We start from the raw sequence: 17,064 nt of genomic DNA, 5'->3' as shown, positions 1-17,064 counted from the left end.
TTCCAAAGAAGAAAAAGCTAATGTCCTGTCACATAAGTGTCCCCGCTGGAAGAAGAGTGCTTGATGCCCACAGGGCTTAGGTGGTAAGCCTAAAGGAATGCTGCCTGGCTAAAGGGAAATATTACCCAGGCTTCCTGCCTTTACTTGTATTGTTTGATTTTTTTTTTAATTCTACTTTTTTATTTTTTAGTGGTGCAGGAGACAGAATCCAGAAACTCATTTCTTCTAGGCAAATGCTTTACCACCAAGCTACGCTGTTAGCCCAATTTTTATAATGCTGAGAGAGATAGAGATGAAGATAAAGAGGGGAAAATTTTCAGAGAAATTTCCAGCACCTGTAAGGAAAAATGCAGCACCCAGATGGTAAAAGTGCCTTGATGCTGTGAAACAATAGAGAGAGGCTAGTTTGTATCAAAGGGATTCTGCAGGCTCCATCAGAATCAGGATCAGCTGTGAAACAGCTCCAGGCAGCTCTTGCCACTGGGGCCTAAAGGGCAGTGTTACCAGTTCAGTGGAGGCGGAAAATACAAATTTTTGTTGTAATCAGGCAGTTTTTCAATAATGACTTAAATTGATTCCTAAAAACTTGCATAGGACAAACAAAAACCTGTAGCTGTGCAAACTTTGCTCTGAAATGTTCTTCATTAATTCACACAAAGAGGGAGATTATATACACATACCTATGTGCATGTATTATATATTTGGTATATACTGCATATTCTTCATAAGTGTACATACACACATACTGACACACCACATATGCACATTCCGTTTGTTGGGAGACAAAAAAATAGAAGCCTCTTCGAAGTGGATGTATGTGGACTATACATAGTGAGTATACATTGTAGCACTAAAGCAAAAATTGAATTTCATGGGTTAAAGAATAAAAGAGCACAGATAGGACCAGTGTTGACAAAGCTGAACTTGAAGAATGGTTCTGGATCAAGGAATCCCCACCATGGAGAAAAGAAATCACATTTCATAATTAAAATGACTCAGCTTCTCTCCTGTGTCTGCTTCTCTAACACCTCACAATCAACCAAAAAAAAAAAAAATCTTTTTTCCAGTGATGCAATTCAAATTCCCCAGTGAGGACCTCCATGAATAAGCATGTGTGGGTTTTCACAGAGAATGCTCTGTGAGGTCATACCAGACTCGCTTCTGACCTATAGGTTGGACTCGTCTTTGCTCAGGTGACCTGCTGTGGTCCAATGGGCCTTGGCCAGGATGTGGGTGATCACATCAGACCATGCCTGGCTGCCTGAGCATCTAAGGATTGTGGGTGGAGAAGTTTCCTTGGAAAGGAAAAGAGCATAGCAGATTATTATCTTCTCTAACTCACCACAAATGTGAGCATTTCTGTCACTCTGGAGAATGAGTTCCTCAGTAAAAGCACAATGGACAACATGATTTTTTGTGTGTGGATGTGAAAGGCACCTATGCAAAGCAGCAGGAGGAGACAGCATCAGCCTCTGAGATAAATAAATGACCACAATAGAAGTTGGTCCTAAAGTCCTTGGCAGCCAAAGCAAAGAAAGGAAGGAGTCTGCTAGATTCTGTATTTCAAATTTCTGGCAAGCAAAGATATGCAAATCTATCTGCAAAGCCATATTTTCCCCACTGGAACTAAGCCCAAGCAGAAATATGTCACATGGGTCCTTGAGTAAGGCACTGAACATCAGTATCAACTACAGATTTTTCTTTTAAAAAGCACAGTCATGCTGTTCAAATGGATAATTTTTGTATTTATTCTCACTAAAGACTGAGAGATGGCTATTGAATTGTGTCCCAGGGCTGAGTTTGGTTAATCCTTCTACTTCAGGAAAGCTACACAGTACAGTAATAAAGAGAACAGTGGGCATGATATGGGTTCAGATCCTCATTCATTCTGTTACTCACTAAATATATAAGCTTGGGGAAGAAAGGAAACCCTCAGTTACTACTTAGGAAAAGCATGGCTACCTAGTAGCCTTCACAGTGTTTATACCAAGATTAAATGAGACAATATCTTCATTTTAGGTCAGAGTCACCAGTAAATAAACTCAGAGGCCAATACTGACATGCAGGAATTTTAGGAAGCATAATCTTTAAAAGAGATAAGCAGAGTGGGACTAGTAGACAGAGAAAAGCCAAACTGTCATGTCACTGCTGCAAAACCCTCAGGGGATCTCATGGGGAGTTCTAATGCAGGGATGGTCTTTCCCAGTTGTTTCAAATCCAGGTAAGCTTTGGTGACTTCACATTTACCAGTCATAGTCTCTAGGGGAAATAACCTTGGATCAAATAATCTTGTGCAGAGGAAATAACCTTAGCTCAAGAGGTGCTTTTCTTTCTTTTCTTTCTCTTTTGTATCAGGAATGGAACTCAAGACTTCATGCTTGCAGGCAGATACTGTGCCACTGAGCTATATCCTTGACAAGAGGTAGTTTTCCATGGGGGACATTTCTTCCTGAAGGGCTCAACTCCAGAGTGGTCAACCACCAACATTCCTGGAAGGTGTAAGAATGCAGGCATGTTGATCTTGATTGCAGGCATGAGATTGGGGTGCAGCGTCTTAATATGCACAACAATAGATGAGACCTGGACACAGTGTGGAATCCCAACCTACCAGAGCCATTTTGGTCATTATTTGGATTTTGCATAGACTTCGAATCTCTAAATGCAATATTAGCAGATTTCCTGTGTGACAAAAGAGATTCATTAGAAGGAATTGGCTTGAAAATAAATGTAAAAGAAATGTTTACCTTCCCGCTACTATCAAATTCATATACTTAAATTGAATTCTCAATATGATGGTATTTGGAAGTGATTAAGTCTTGAAAGTGGGGCCCTCATAAAGTTAGTGCCCTATATCTAAAGAGGCCCCAGGAAGCTCCCTTGCGTCTTCCACTATGTGAGATCACAGTGAGAAAATCACCTTCTGCATACCAGGAAGCATCATTTGCCACAAATCTAATCTGCTAGCACTTTGACCAGGGACTCCCCAGCCCCAGAACTGTGAGATACAAATTTCTATTGCTAGGAGCCACCCATATGGTATTCATTATGGTATTCATAGCTCAAACAAACTAAATTAACAAACTAGTTTTAAATTTTTTAGAAAGATACTATATAGAAATATTGTGGTTTGTATCTAGGTGTCTCTTCAAAGCTTTATACATTCTTTGGTGGAGCTTTTCAGAGATGGCTGGATCTAGGGGTGCAAATATGGATTCTGGGCATGTGATAACTGAATCAGTCCACTGACAGGATTAGCAGAGCTCTGGATCTGACTGAATGGATTTACTGAACAAAGAAAGCCTATGATGGGTGTGAGCAGCACTAACCAATAGGATAGTAGCCTGAATAGCATAAAAAGGGAAAGACAATCTTGCTCTTGTTGTTTTCTGCTTTGGCTCTTGTTATGGATTAAGAACTGGTAGTCGACTTAATGCCAGCTGGATTACATCAGCATGGCATTGAGCGAAGATGCTCCACCTGAGGAAAGTTGCCAGGATAAATGGGTGAAGGAGAAGGAAGTTATTGAGGCATTAATGCATTATTGCATTGCATTGAGGTATTATGGGTTCTCCTTCGAGTTGCTGTTTGAGCCATTAGGTTCTCTTGGAAAAGCTTTTGGTCCTCACGTCCAGCATTGCTTCCTGGCTCTAGAGGGGAAGATGTGTGCCGCTTGGTCTCCAGGATAAACTCGTCACGCTGCTTCCTGGCACTTACCCGACTATGCTTGTCTTCAGAGGAGCTTGGGGCCTCCGTGTCACTGCAGATGGCTGTGATGCTTTTCAGGACAGCCCTAGTCTTTGTTGTGAGTGTGACTTCTCGGCTCCAGCGTAGAACCCTCATTCAACCAGCACAACTCCTTCACCCCGCTGGCAAGGACTTTCTGGCTTCCACCACTGACCTTTGGGCCTTCCCGGCACAAATCCATAAAAGAGACTGGCGTGAGTCCTTTTTGTGGGCTCTGGACCTCCAGTTGGACTCATGGGAGGCATTGTCATGAACTCTGGGTTTTCATCTGGACTCATGTGGGACCTGCCATGAGATTCAGGCCCTTGACTAAATATTCTGTCTTTGGTGTTATGGATAGATTTCCTGCATTTTCTTGTGTTAACTACTGGTGACCATTATAAAAATAATATTATAAACTCCATGTCCTGATCCTAATCGTTCTCTGCACAACACCTAACTACAACACCTCTCATAAAATGTTTCCTCTTAGCCATGCCACCTTGCCTTGGAGCCAACCTACTATAGGCTGAAACCTCTACAAACTGTGAGCTAAAATCAATATTCCCTCTCTTAACTTGTAGGTATTGGGTATTTTAACCCAGCAACAAGAAAAGTAAGTAAGATAGATGTATGGTTGGTTTAATGGCAGAAGAGGGCTATTCTCCTTTGCAAGTCCTTTCTCTCCATCCTTGAAATGAATGTGTTATACATCTGCTCACTTAATCCTTATAATAGCCTCTTAAAATGGGTATCTCCCTATTTTATAGAAGGACAGCATGTAATTCAGAGAAAAACTGATCTAGCCAGATTTGCACAATTTGCAGGCAATGAGAATAGAAACTGAGCTTGATTTTTATGAGCCGCCAAAGCTAAAAACTTCATGTTACTCTAGGCTGCCTTTACAATCAGGGACTTCAGCTGGGTTGTTTTCAGTGGTTCTTTCATTCCCCTCCCACTATCCTGTGCCATCCTCTATGTGTAGTTTGGAAGAGTCTTTGTTTTCTCTGATTCACTGGGATGTACTACACAGACTTAGTCCTATCTTATTAGTTCTCATCAATCCAGGTCTCAGTACACTGACTCAGTACAGTGACTATCAAGGGCAATAACAAAATCACAGTTCCACTTTGACTGGAGGGAAGTTCAACTCACTTTATCAAGGGATTGTGAAGAAGGAATGACTCTACATTGATGCCACAAATAATACATTTTTCATTCTGTAAAATCTAGATAACAATTCTAGGCCTTTAGAATAAGCTCAAATTTGAACCTTGCCATCTTGGCTTTGGGGGTCTTACTGTCCCTTGTCCTTGAATGCAGATGACTAAAGCTGAAACTCAGGCAGAGGGCCCCATGTGGATCAAAGGAGACATGCCAGTGAGTGTCACACCAGTCAGCATTGGATATGTGCCAAATCAAATGTGTTCATTTGACCAACATTTGATATTCTCCTCGCTGTGTAAGAAACAGGCATAAAGACTGAGAAATGGGATGAATCCAGTGAGACACTTATTGAATAATAGGGAAGATTAAATATATGTGCAGATATCCATAATACAAACTAGGGTGTGGTGAGGATTGCTTAGCAAGGCCTAGACATTGCCTATAAATGTAAGGAAAAGCAAAAATGGAGCTGAGACAGGAAATATTGAAAGTTGGCTTTCAAGCTGGACCCTGGGAAACATGGAAAGCAAGGAACTGAACAAAAATCCAGGTGAAGAAAGCAAGCATAATGTGCTATTTCCTTCAGAGTAATGGCAACCTGTGTGGCACCAACCCTTTAAAGTTCAACTTTAGACTCAGCTTCTAGTTCCCTTATTAAATACGAAATATTATTCAACAGGCACCTAGATAAACAATGTTAAAGTTTCATGCATTCAGATACTACTATGCAGTGCTCTATGTATGTATCATTGTTGCCCCCGATTGATGTGTTTTCAGTTATTTTTTTCTCTTTGAAATAAAATGGATTTGAAAAAAATTAGATATACTACTATGTATCAATCCCTGCCCTAAGCTTGTTGTATAAAATATGGCCATCTGTGGAGTTTATAGTTGAGGAGAGGAGATCAGATATGGCAAATAAAAGGCAAATTATGTGTCCACTTCCCCTTTGTCCTTAACTTATTATTATTTTTTTGGTGCCAGCGATCAAACTCACAACCTTATGCTTGCCAGGCCAGAGTTTACGACACTGAGCTAAATCCTCAGCCTTCTCCTTAACTGCTTATCTCATCTAGATTGTTCGTTTTTTGAGGGCAAAGACGATGCTCCATTTAAACCTATGATGTGTGTAGTTCTTAGGATGTACTGGAGCTCGAAAGATGTTGGAGTGGGGATGTGTGAGGGGTGAAGGAGTAAGGAAACAGTACTGAGCCAAAGAGTGTCAAACAGCACCCTCTGAATGAATTCTGGCACTTTTGGGGAATAAAACTATGTAACAAAGGAATCAAAATTCATGTGACTTGCATCCTTTTAATTTTATTTTTGATTTCTGTTTTTTTTTGGCTTTAGATTGATTATTAATGCCCCTCCCATACTCCTATAAATACCTGCAAAGTAGCAATGACCGTGATATGAGTCTCTGTCAAAATCTCAAATTCAAAATGTCATGTTGTCTTCTTTTTAAGTCATAAATATATGTGTATATGTGTGTGTATGTATACATATGTGTGTATATGTACACACACACACACACACACACACACACACACACACACATATATATATGCATACGTTTTTCTCCCACTGCCTTGTGGGAATATACATCATCTAATTAGCCAAATGGATTTTCAGTTCAGCCCAATCATTTCCTTATCTAGCATCTAAAGCCCAGCATTGCTCAAGGGACTGCACGGGCATGGAGGTCCTCATTAACTCTGATCTTCAATTACATTGATTACAAGCCTGGTTCTGTAATTGTGCAGCATAGATCAGGGGTGAGTCGGGGAGCTCAGGCCACTCTGTAATGTTCTCTGAAAAGCCAGAGGCACATCAGCCCCCAAAGAAACAGAAAGCTGCAGACAAGGACTAAAAATACCACAGAAGAAGGCAGCACCAGATAAAAATTGCCCAGAGAGTCAGACAGCAACTGCAAATCCCTTTCATTACAACTCCAATGATGAGACACACCTTTGAGAGCCATGGATAGAGGATTTCAGAGTAAGACTGGTTACAGTGGCAAATGATGAGCAGATGAATGAAAGTGTATGGCGGATAGACTATCTTCACAAATGAAGTGCAGGGATCGTTTTGGATGAAAGTATTGAATTCTCTTTTATTTTCGCTTTCTTTAGCTATCTAATAATTATAGGTTCCCTCCCTTCTGTTACACCACCATGGATTCTATCAGGTTTTGGGACCTGAAAGGAAATGTTTTCCTTGGACAAACAGTAATGAAGCAGATATGAAGACCACATTTTCTGTAAGCCCAAGCAGTGCATCAAGTGTGCATCTTCTCCTGCCCTCCGGTTCTCAAAGGCTCATGTCAGGCTTGACTGACCATCAACAGTCAATGGAAAGCTATTAAAGGATTTGGGTGTCCAAGCTGGTAAGTTGGGCTTAAACAATTTGAGGTTTTATAATAGTGGGTGGAGGCTACCTGACAGCAGCACAGACTCGGAGGACAGCAACTTGGCCCTCTGATAGTAGCTTCCTTCCTCACAGGGGTCTCTGAGAGAGACAGCAGCAACTCATGTATATGGATTTCCCTCCTGGTCTTTTCTCGTTCCTTCTGTCATTCTCTTTTCCTTTTTCTCGTATCAGTTTCAACCTTCTCACACTCTTCTGTATGGCCTTAATCTATATCTTATGTAGCTGTCCTAACATCCAATGCCTTAGAATGTGACAGAATTTAAAGACAGGGTCTTCTTTAGCTTAAACAAGGTAAATGATGTCATTTGGGGGAACCTTAACTCAATATGACTGATGTTCTTGTAACAAGAAAAGAATGTCTGGTCACAGATGCTCATGCAGGAGAACATGTGAAGACAAGAGAAAAAACAGCCATCTGCAATCTAGAGAGAAAGAACCTCAAGAGAAATAACTTTGTTGATATCTTCATGTTTTACTTTTAACACATAGAACTGAGGAAATACATTTATGTTATTTATTTTTACTGATAGATTGATTGATTGGTACCAGGAATCAAACTCAGGACCTCTTCCTTGCCATGCAGATAGGTTCTATGCTATTGAGTTACATCCCTGGCCCTATTTATGTTGTTTATTCAGTTTTGATACTTTGTTATAGCAGTCCCAGCAGGTTAATATGTAATACTTCTGTCTTATTTAATACATATCTCTTAAACTGATATTTGTACCATGCATTAACCTTTATTTTGTGAAAAGGATCCCTATGGACTACTTCTGAGAATAAAGTTTTCACATGGAAAAACATAATACTTAGTATAACAAAGGAAACCAGTAAGTAAATTACATTTCCACCAATGAATTGCTCAGAGGTTCACAGAGCTCAGGATCTGATTCTAAACACTCCCCGTATCACCTGACAGACAGAGTGGGAGAGGGTGGCAGAGAGGTTATAATACACACACAGAATATGCATATGATACAGATGCATGAAAAGAGGAAGAAGGAAAATAAGATACTGAAAAGGTCTAGTGGTTATTTTAGAGACAACTGATTTCTCTTGGTTCATTTTATCTAAAAATGCATTTTTTTCAATGTCCATAGAAGACTGAAACTTGATTAAGATAAAAATCTTCTTGGGACAATCGTATAGCAGGTCAGTATTATGTGACTCTATAATAGTTACATACTTAATTTTAAAGACTGTCACAAAACTTAGCATCCTTCTGACCCAGAGTTCTCAAACATTTTTCCTTTATGATCCCCATTGTAACCTTTTCTAGATAATTTCTCCAAACCATCTCCAACCCATGAAAGTTTAATAATACCACAGACATAATTTACATCTACTTTTGTATGATACCGTGCTTCTATTGTCTATAAAGAGAGTGGACTTTTTCATGTTATCTTTGGAAAGTCATTTTCACCCTTTTGGGTCCCGTTATGGTTCTCATTGAGGATGCAAGTTTAAGGTAGACCTACTCTTTCCTTTTAGAAATTTCATTTAAAAAAACAAAACACGCTTAAGAAAAGCAAAGGATGTGTTCACTACCCCAGTGAGATCAATGAAGAAGGGTTATATGTTGCATGATGACATTTTGACCATCAATGGCCCATATACACATCTATGATCCCGTAAAAGTATAGTGGAGCAGGAGCACTCCTGTCACTTAAATGGCACTGACACTGCTGCAGTGTCATAGTGAGATGTATTACTCACACATCTGTGGTGAATTTGGTGCAACAAAACTATGTACATGCTAGCCATAAAAATAACATCATACAACTATACATAGTACCTAATTCCAGATAATGAAAGTGAATGACCGTGTTATGTATTTACTATATTTTTATGTGTTTGCTATACTTTATGTATTTACTATACTTCTCATCATTACTTAAGTATGTATTCCTCCTTACAAAATGCTTAACTACAAAATAGCACACCATGTTACAGTGGCAGTAGTCACATATATCACCTTTATCATGTGTCTTCATTGCATCACTTGGTCTTGTGCATGATCTAACTTCCTTTCCTTTCCTTTATCATGATCACAGGAGCAATAGTCTACACTGTGCACCTAGACCATGTTCTTTGGCTATGAAGCAGACTATACCATCTAGCTTTGTGTAAGTGTATGCTGTAAACTTTCCATAGTGACTCAGAACATATCTCTCCACTCAAATGATGTATATAATTACCTTTTCACTTAGAACCCAGACTTTGGACTTCCACATTCTTACTACTAAAAGGCAGTTGAGGTTGGTGAGATCAACTGACTTTCCAAGTCCCCATAGCTGGCAAGTCTCAGGACCAGAGCAGAATCTAAGTGCTATAACTTATTGCCCAAAGCTTTTGCAGTATCAAACACCAACCATTATTGAGAACAGTCATGGATGGTGAGCACACTGGAAGTTAGTGCTCTTATATTGGAAGGAAATGCCTATCCCTCCAGAGGGCGATGGCATGTAGGAAGTACTAAAGAACTTGTCCTTAGAAACCCCAGAAAAAGAAGCACAGAGATGGAGAAGCTGCTAGGGTTTGGAATGTTCTACATTAGAAAAATGGTTGTTTCCAAATACAGCTGTATAAATTTCCCTATTTTCTCCCCAAATGGAGACTTCTAAAAGTGCCATGCCCAATTCTCCCCAGATAATGGCTATATTTTTTTTTATCATTTTTTGTATTCCCCACAGCAAATTGTGATCAAAGCCTGACTAAAAACAGATTGCCAACAGAATTCTACATGCTTTTATGTATTCCTGGCCTTGCTTCAAAGTTGAGTTAGGTGTATTTAAGTCTGGACAAGAGGTGTTTGAAGTTTTGATATTTCAAAAAGTATCCTCCCCACCACAGTGGTGGTGGGGGCACAACAGTTTGGTACTAAATTAGGTAAAGGGGAGAGAACAAAGACATGGAATGCTTCTCATTTTTCTTTAACTTGTTTAAATTGTCAAGGAAGAGCCTCGGCTAAAGACAGAAAACACCTATTTACTTTTAACTTAAGAATGTATCTCCTTTTAAAGAATCGCTTCCTTCATTATTTCATTGGAATTTGTGCATCAGACCCAGTCTCCTTGTTAGATTTCTTTCTGATTTAAATTCAATGCTTCTCAAGTGAACACGGTAGACAGTTGCTCCCAAAACCCAGAGGTCCTTTACTTTTGACTTTCTAATATTGAAAAATCACTTGCTCTTTGTCAGCTGCCCAAGTAAGACATGAGTTTAGATGGGAGACTTGACAGGAGTCAAAGAGGGGCTGATTAAATCGTGTCCCAGGCACTGGTTGCTGTGTGATCCTGGAACAAATCATTTATTCTTGACAAGCATCCTCCATTTCCTTAGCTGCACAATGGGAACAATACTCTATAGAGTTTCTATGCCTGTTAAATAACTATTCATGAGAATTGCCTATAAGTACTGCTGTGCTTGGCTATGGCCTTCATGTTGTATTAGTTGAAGGAGTAAATTTTACACAGTAAATGACATTTTATATGTAAATATGTGTATCCTAATATATATTATTGTATATTTTTCTTGTCTATGTATAACTGATACTAGAATATGTCCTCCCGTATAGGCATACCTATGTGTTCATATTTAAAAGTACAGATAGTTTTGTGAGCAAATGTGTTCTAGGCAGACCATGCCTTCTGAAGATGTGCAATATAGTAGTTCTGCTAGGGTCACAGCCAGACGTGAGTTTCATTAAGAAAAAAATGGTCACCTTGGTGTCACCTATCGATGTTACCCTCATTTTCCATCAGGGGACTTAGGGTACTTCCTAATAGTTTCTTCTGATTCTTTCAGCAACCTGACGTGAGCTTGGCAGGGAAGGAGGGAAGGTGGGCTTCAGGAGTGCAGGATCCTAACAATGCTAGGCACGCGTTAGGTTCCGTACATGTGGAATGAAAATGCAAAACGTGTGACTGAGACATTAAAAGCTGGTGTGGGGGGGGGGGACAAGTGGGTGACTCTACTGCGGCCTTCTGATTACCAAGAGCTATGTTCTCTCTCCTGTTCCCTCTGCTTTGGGTCTGCCGTTTCCTATGACACACAAACTTCTTTCTGCTTCTCCCAAGGAATCTATGCAGACGTCATGAGCTATTTGGCAATGATGGCTCACAACTGTGAGCAATAAAGAATAACCATATTAGCAATTCCTCCCCGGATCTGTTTCATTACTGCACTGTGGTTTCATGCCAGTTGGCCAAATTAGGGCCAGGCACCTGCTTCCTTTTGTGTCTCTTGCTATCTGTGTGTGTGTGTGTGTGTGTGTGTGTGTGTGTGCTGCATTGTTTATGTTTCTGTATTTCTTGTCTTCTCTTCTTTTTATTTTTTTATTAGTACATGTTTATAGTGTGCAGTGTATATGGAGAACTGTTACATGTACATAACACATTTTAATTCATTTTTTACATACCCTCCCCCTCTCCTTCCACCCTCTCTTGGTCCCCTTCTTTTAGCTAAAGGTCTTATCTTCTTGTTTATTTTTCTCTTTATTTATTTTGGGTTTCTCATGTAAGAGAAATGGGAAAAGCATAATCCATGGAGATGACAAATTTGAATCTAGAATTATTCTATAAACTCACCATTTGAATGACCCCAAGGTAAAGCTTAATATTTCTTTTCTCGGCTCCCTCATCTAAAAGAGAGGGGATGCTGTTGACCATGTCCCATTTGCATAAACTCTGAATGTGACTATGGGTGCTCACTCAAATGCACTTTGTAAGTGGAAATTTTTACTATTGCTGCTGCTACTAATAATCCAGAGAGGGCTGGGGATATAGCTCAGCGGCACCACCCCTGCCTGGCAAGCATGAGGTCCTGAGTTTGATTCCCAGTAGTTTGATTCCCAGTACAAAAAAAAAAAAAATCCAAATAACTTTAGAAAATACTATCAGGCAGCAAGTGTTACTTTTATTCCCATTTTACAGGCAAGAAAATTGAAACTCAGGAAGGTTAAAGGTACATGTCCAGAAGGGTACAGAGAAATTTGATGATTAAAAATCAGAACTCAATCTGCATGTCTCTGAGTCCAGAGCTTGGTAACACTAGGCTACCTCCCATTATTCTTATTTCATGGAATACCTGTCTACACTAATAGGACTTTATATTGTTTTCAGGTTTTTTTGTTTCTATAAACCTTTACCTTCTGCTTATTTCTCTAACCAATAAACTATTCTTGGTGGTAGCTCAAGCATAAATAATTTAGGAGGAGAAGGTGAAACAATATTGTAACGCAATGCTTATAATTTCCAAAGACGTATAATACATCCTCAAGACATTTCCATGAGATATTTTCTGGAAACTGGACAATACTTCAAATTAATGCTGACACTAAATCTAATTGTTTTATGATGCTACAACAGACTATATGGGATAAAACTTTCAAATATCGGAGGTTCCAACATTTAAGTTGATGGAACACATTTCACAGTCTGGCAAAGATGAGAACATCTGCCTAAATGTATAATATTGGTACCTGGAGCAAAATAATAAAAGAGATCTTCAGCTTAGAGACCCTGTACCACTCTCAGCAATCAGCCTTTATACTGCTGAGCCCTACTAAGAATTCTGGGAAGGTAAGTAGAGGAAAGGATACACTTTATGAGAGGCCCTGGCACTCAAACTGGGCAGTGGTGGCTGTGGACTACATTTCCAGGTTGTGACACATGAAGAATGAATTCTTCCATTCTTTCCCCAGAAAATAGGGAGCCATGCTTTGGAATCAGTAAGAATTGTAGAAATCACAGCATTGTTGTCTACCATTTGACAGACTTCAAACTCTGTGAGTCTTGGGACTCTGCCTCCTTTATTACTGAATGATAATAATACCTGGCACATACTTCTGTGTATAGTGGCACATGCGGAGGGGCATGGTTCATGGGCAATCAGACTGGCCAAGAACATATAGGATCTTATCTCATGTAGAAGCAAACTCACATTACAAATAGCAATTGGGAGTAGTGTGTGTGGCCAAATTTCTAGAAGAATAGACCCCCAAATAGTCATCAACATGGGAGACAAGGACTGGAAATGTGAAAGAAAGTGTGTTGAATGCTTACCTATTACTAGTATTTATCTTATAGTCCTGTGCTAATACTGATGATGATACTACTGCTACTACCATATTACCAACTTCAGAAGGTCTGGGAAGGAATAAAGGATAGAATATAAGCAAAGCTGTAGTGATGCCTCACACTCATGATCTGTGACCAGTAAGTGTCCATCTTTTCCTTCTTCATCTTTCACTCATTGAGAGGAACATCCCCCCCCACCCCACACACACACAGAGATGGGCCTTAGGCCAAGATAGGGAGCGGTTGACTAAATGTTGCCATTTCTCCCTCCCAAGGGGGTCCCCCAAATCATTACTGCTTTGCCTATGCATGGGATCTTCCTGACCATGCTCACTGTCACAGGCCCCGCCTAAGGCAAGCTCTTCCTCACTGGTCCTTTCACCTGGAAGTGGCCAGCCCTTTCTGACCTGACGGCCTCATATACGCATTTCTCTCCTTCTATCCGTGTCCCTTGAAGCATTTGACTTCAGCATACATTTACTAAGAATGCAGCATGTGGCAACATTTGGAGAACATTGGCGGCTCACCCTGTAAGAAAGGAGGAGCTTTCTGATGGAGAATCCACACCTAACTCACCTCTGAGCTGGCATCTCTTAGCACAGTGTTTGGCACTTGGAAGGTGGTCAGGAAAATGTTTTACGTGAATGGAGGGGGAGACAAACGGTGCTTTAGCCTACTATGTGAAGAATATTGCGTTGGATGTTACCAAACAGAAATGAAAGAAGTAGGCTGCATGGTTCCAACCCCACCATCCCTAATGGTAGGGACTTCAAATCTTCCCTGAGACTCACTAAGGGGCATCAACAAAAGAGCATTTTTGTATATTGCCTAAGATACTGCATAACCACATTATATCTAGTATCACACTTTTTTTTTTTTTTTTTTGTCTTTTTCCTTTTTACTGGTAGCGGGGATCGAACTCACAATTGTCTGCTTCCAAGGCAGGCACTTATGCCGCTGAGCTAAATCCCCAGCCCCATCCACTATCACACTTGATCCTTAAACAAAACATATTGGAGGTTCTGGAGTAAGAACTGATTCACACCCACATGACCACAGACAAGCTTATTGTTCTTTTTTGGGATTCACTGTCCTCTTTAAAGGTAAAGCCTTTCCTTTAAAGGTAAAGGAAAATAGTGATGGTTATTATCAGCATTGTCAAGCAGAAGTAAGGTAATGAGTGTAAAGTACTTTTTTAGCATTGCTGGTTTTCAGTTCTAATATACTCTGTACATACACGCTCAGGAGAATCTTTGTCATTTCCAGGTCATAGAAAAAGAAGCTGAGGACTGTAAGAGGTGGATTGCCCAAGTTGCACACAGCTTGGAATTGCAATCCAGAGGCCCCCATGCCAGGTACTGTGCTTTTTCTACTTATTGTACTTTTCAGCAGGCTGGCATCGTGTTTAACTTTTGACACTATTTATTCATACAGTCAACACATGTTCACTGAACACCACATACATGCCAGGCCCAATTATAAGTGTGAGGCATTCACCAAGGAAAGAAAAATGACATGGCGCTTGGCTACAGACCATGTCCAGGGCTGGACAGGAGGTGAACATTAAACAGGCTCACACAGCAACGTTTGGATGATAACAAATGTGACTGAGTGCTGTGAAGAAAGAAATGAGCTGCTGTAGAGTACTAAACAAGGAGTATGCATGTGTGTGTGTGTGTGTGTGTGTGTGTGTGTGTGTGTGTGTGTGTGTGTTTTACTGCAGAAAGGAGGGTGGTAGTGTTAGTGAAAGTGTTCTGTGCAAAGACAATGAGAATATGAAGTTTCTAAGAAAATAGTTCAGGTTCTGTTGTCAGTTGGCACTAACAGCCTGTCCACAATGCTAGCTAAACTCAGGATTGCCCAGGACATTTAGTGTACATTTCTTTCTTTTGCTTTTAAAGTGAGTTGTCCTCTCTGGGGTGCTGAGTATCTAAAAGAGCATGCTTGGATAGCAAAATTATGATAATGTGAATCTAAACCAAACCCAAGGTGCATGTTCACAGTTTACACAATAGGAATGGGCAATAGTGGAAGCCATATAAAAGATCAATAAAACTCATACAATTTCAGTTTTGCACAAAGCCAGTCATTTGCTGTATTTTTGGTTGCTAAATTCAATTAGATGATAAAGTTCTACTATGAGAGAGAGAGAGAGAGAGAGAGAGAGAGAGAGAGAGAGAGAAACAGTGTTTACTGCCAACCAGTGTTGGCCCTACCACTAACTAAGAGATAACAAACCACTTAAAAAGCCTTTGGTTCCTCCACTAGAAAAATGTGATAATGATCTCATAGGAATGTAGGAGGTAATATATGTAAATTAAATTTTCATTGTTTCAAATTACTCACTTTTAATGTAAATGAGGTAATATATATGAAGGGCTTAAAACATTACTTGTGTTTTGCAAATGCTTAATAAACGTTAGTATTCTTACACTATTACTACCTATATGAATTTGATAATCCTATTGTGAAATAAAAGAGAACATTGCTTTATTCAAATAAAATTTGGCAAAAACAAATACAATAATCAAGATTCTGGATTAAGCAACATATTAGCTTTGAATATAGAAGCAGAAACAAAAGCCCATTTTGTGACTCATTTCTACTTTCCTAATTGCTTGTTCCTGCTCTGGACTTCAGCCAGGAGTCAGTCTTTAGCCATGGATATATACACATCAGATTGCGTATGAGCATAAACAAGAACACACAGCTCCTGTCGCCTCTGAGGACTCCAAAGAAATGGCATTAAAAGTGAGTGATTTGAAACAACTGAAATTTAATTAAAAACAAAATTAAAAGTTGTTCCAAGCCTGGCGCTTCAGCCAGCAAACTCAGAGGAAATTAGTAAGTGCTACTAATAGCTGGATCCAATTCACAAGCCTCTAGAAGACAGTGGAAGGAAGATGTGCACCTTTTAGATGAAACAATTAAAGATCACTTCTGAGAAATAATCACAAACAGTATTCCAGGGTTGAAGGGACCATTAGTTGTTGGACTGTTTCTTTCAAACATCCTCATTACCATAAAGGGAAAGTGCCCTGAGATTTTGCCAATAGCATTGTCCCGGGCAACATAAAAGGACTGTGTGGGAAGGTGAGGGCAAATTTTTTTAAAAAATATCTGCCACCCATTGCCTGAAACTTTACCTTACCAATTCAGCTTTATGGGAAATCTCAAATACACAGGTTGGTTAATATAATAGGTTCTCCTCAAATGATGGGAACTGAAGAAGTGTTCTGCCATCTGGGGTTGATATACCCGGATGGGTAAGTGAGCTGTGGTGAGCCCAGGCTGAGAGGGCAGCACACAGTGGGCTGATTCTAGACAAAGTCCTGAGGTGGGTCCCAGGGGTCAGTCTGTCTCTACTCTCAGGGTACCATGAAGGTAACAAGATAAGAAACAAAATTATATCAAGGAGCAGAATGATGACAGATTGTCTTAGCTACTGTTCTCCTTGCTGATGCAAAATATCTACCACCCAATGTTTAAGAAAATGAAAGGTTTATTCAGTTCACAGTTTGTAGAGGTTGTAACCCATAATCAGCTGGGTCTGAGGCAGGGTGACACATGGCAGAGGGCAACAGTTCGTGGTGGCAGAAGATACTAACAACAGTAAGATCAAAAAGAGGGAGACAAGCCTCTTTCTCTCTCTTTTATCCTATCT

At 39.9% G+C, this 17,064-nt stretch overlaps 1 protein-coding gene across 4 annotated transcripts in view; it reads right to left on the bottom strand.

The window, feature by feature from the left end:
• The window catches only part of Astn2 (astrotactin 2), a 911,846-nt gene that overhangs the window by 543,640 nt on the left and 351,142 nt on the right, over positions 1–17,064 (bottom strand). The window lies entirely within an intron of this gene.

This window comes from Cavia porcellus, unplaced genomic scaffold, assembly GCF_034190915.1.
Source record: "Cavia porcellus strain 051 isolate PalLab524CR breed Dunkin Hartley unplaced genomic scaffold, mCavPor4.1 scaffold_1, whole genome shotgun sequence".
Lineage (NCBI taxonomy): Eukaryota > Metazoa > Chordata > Mammalia > Rodentia > Caviidae > Cavia > Cavia porcellus.
The sequence above is the reverse complement of the archived record's forward strand: the minus strand, read 5'-3'. Positions and strand labels throughout refer to the sequence as shown.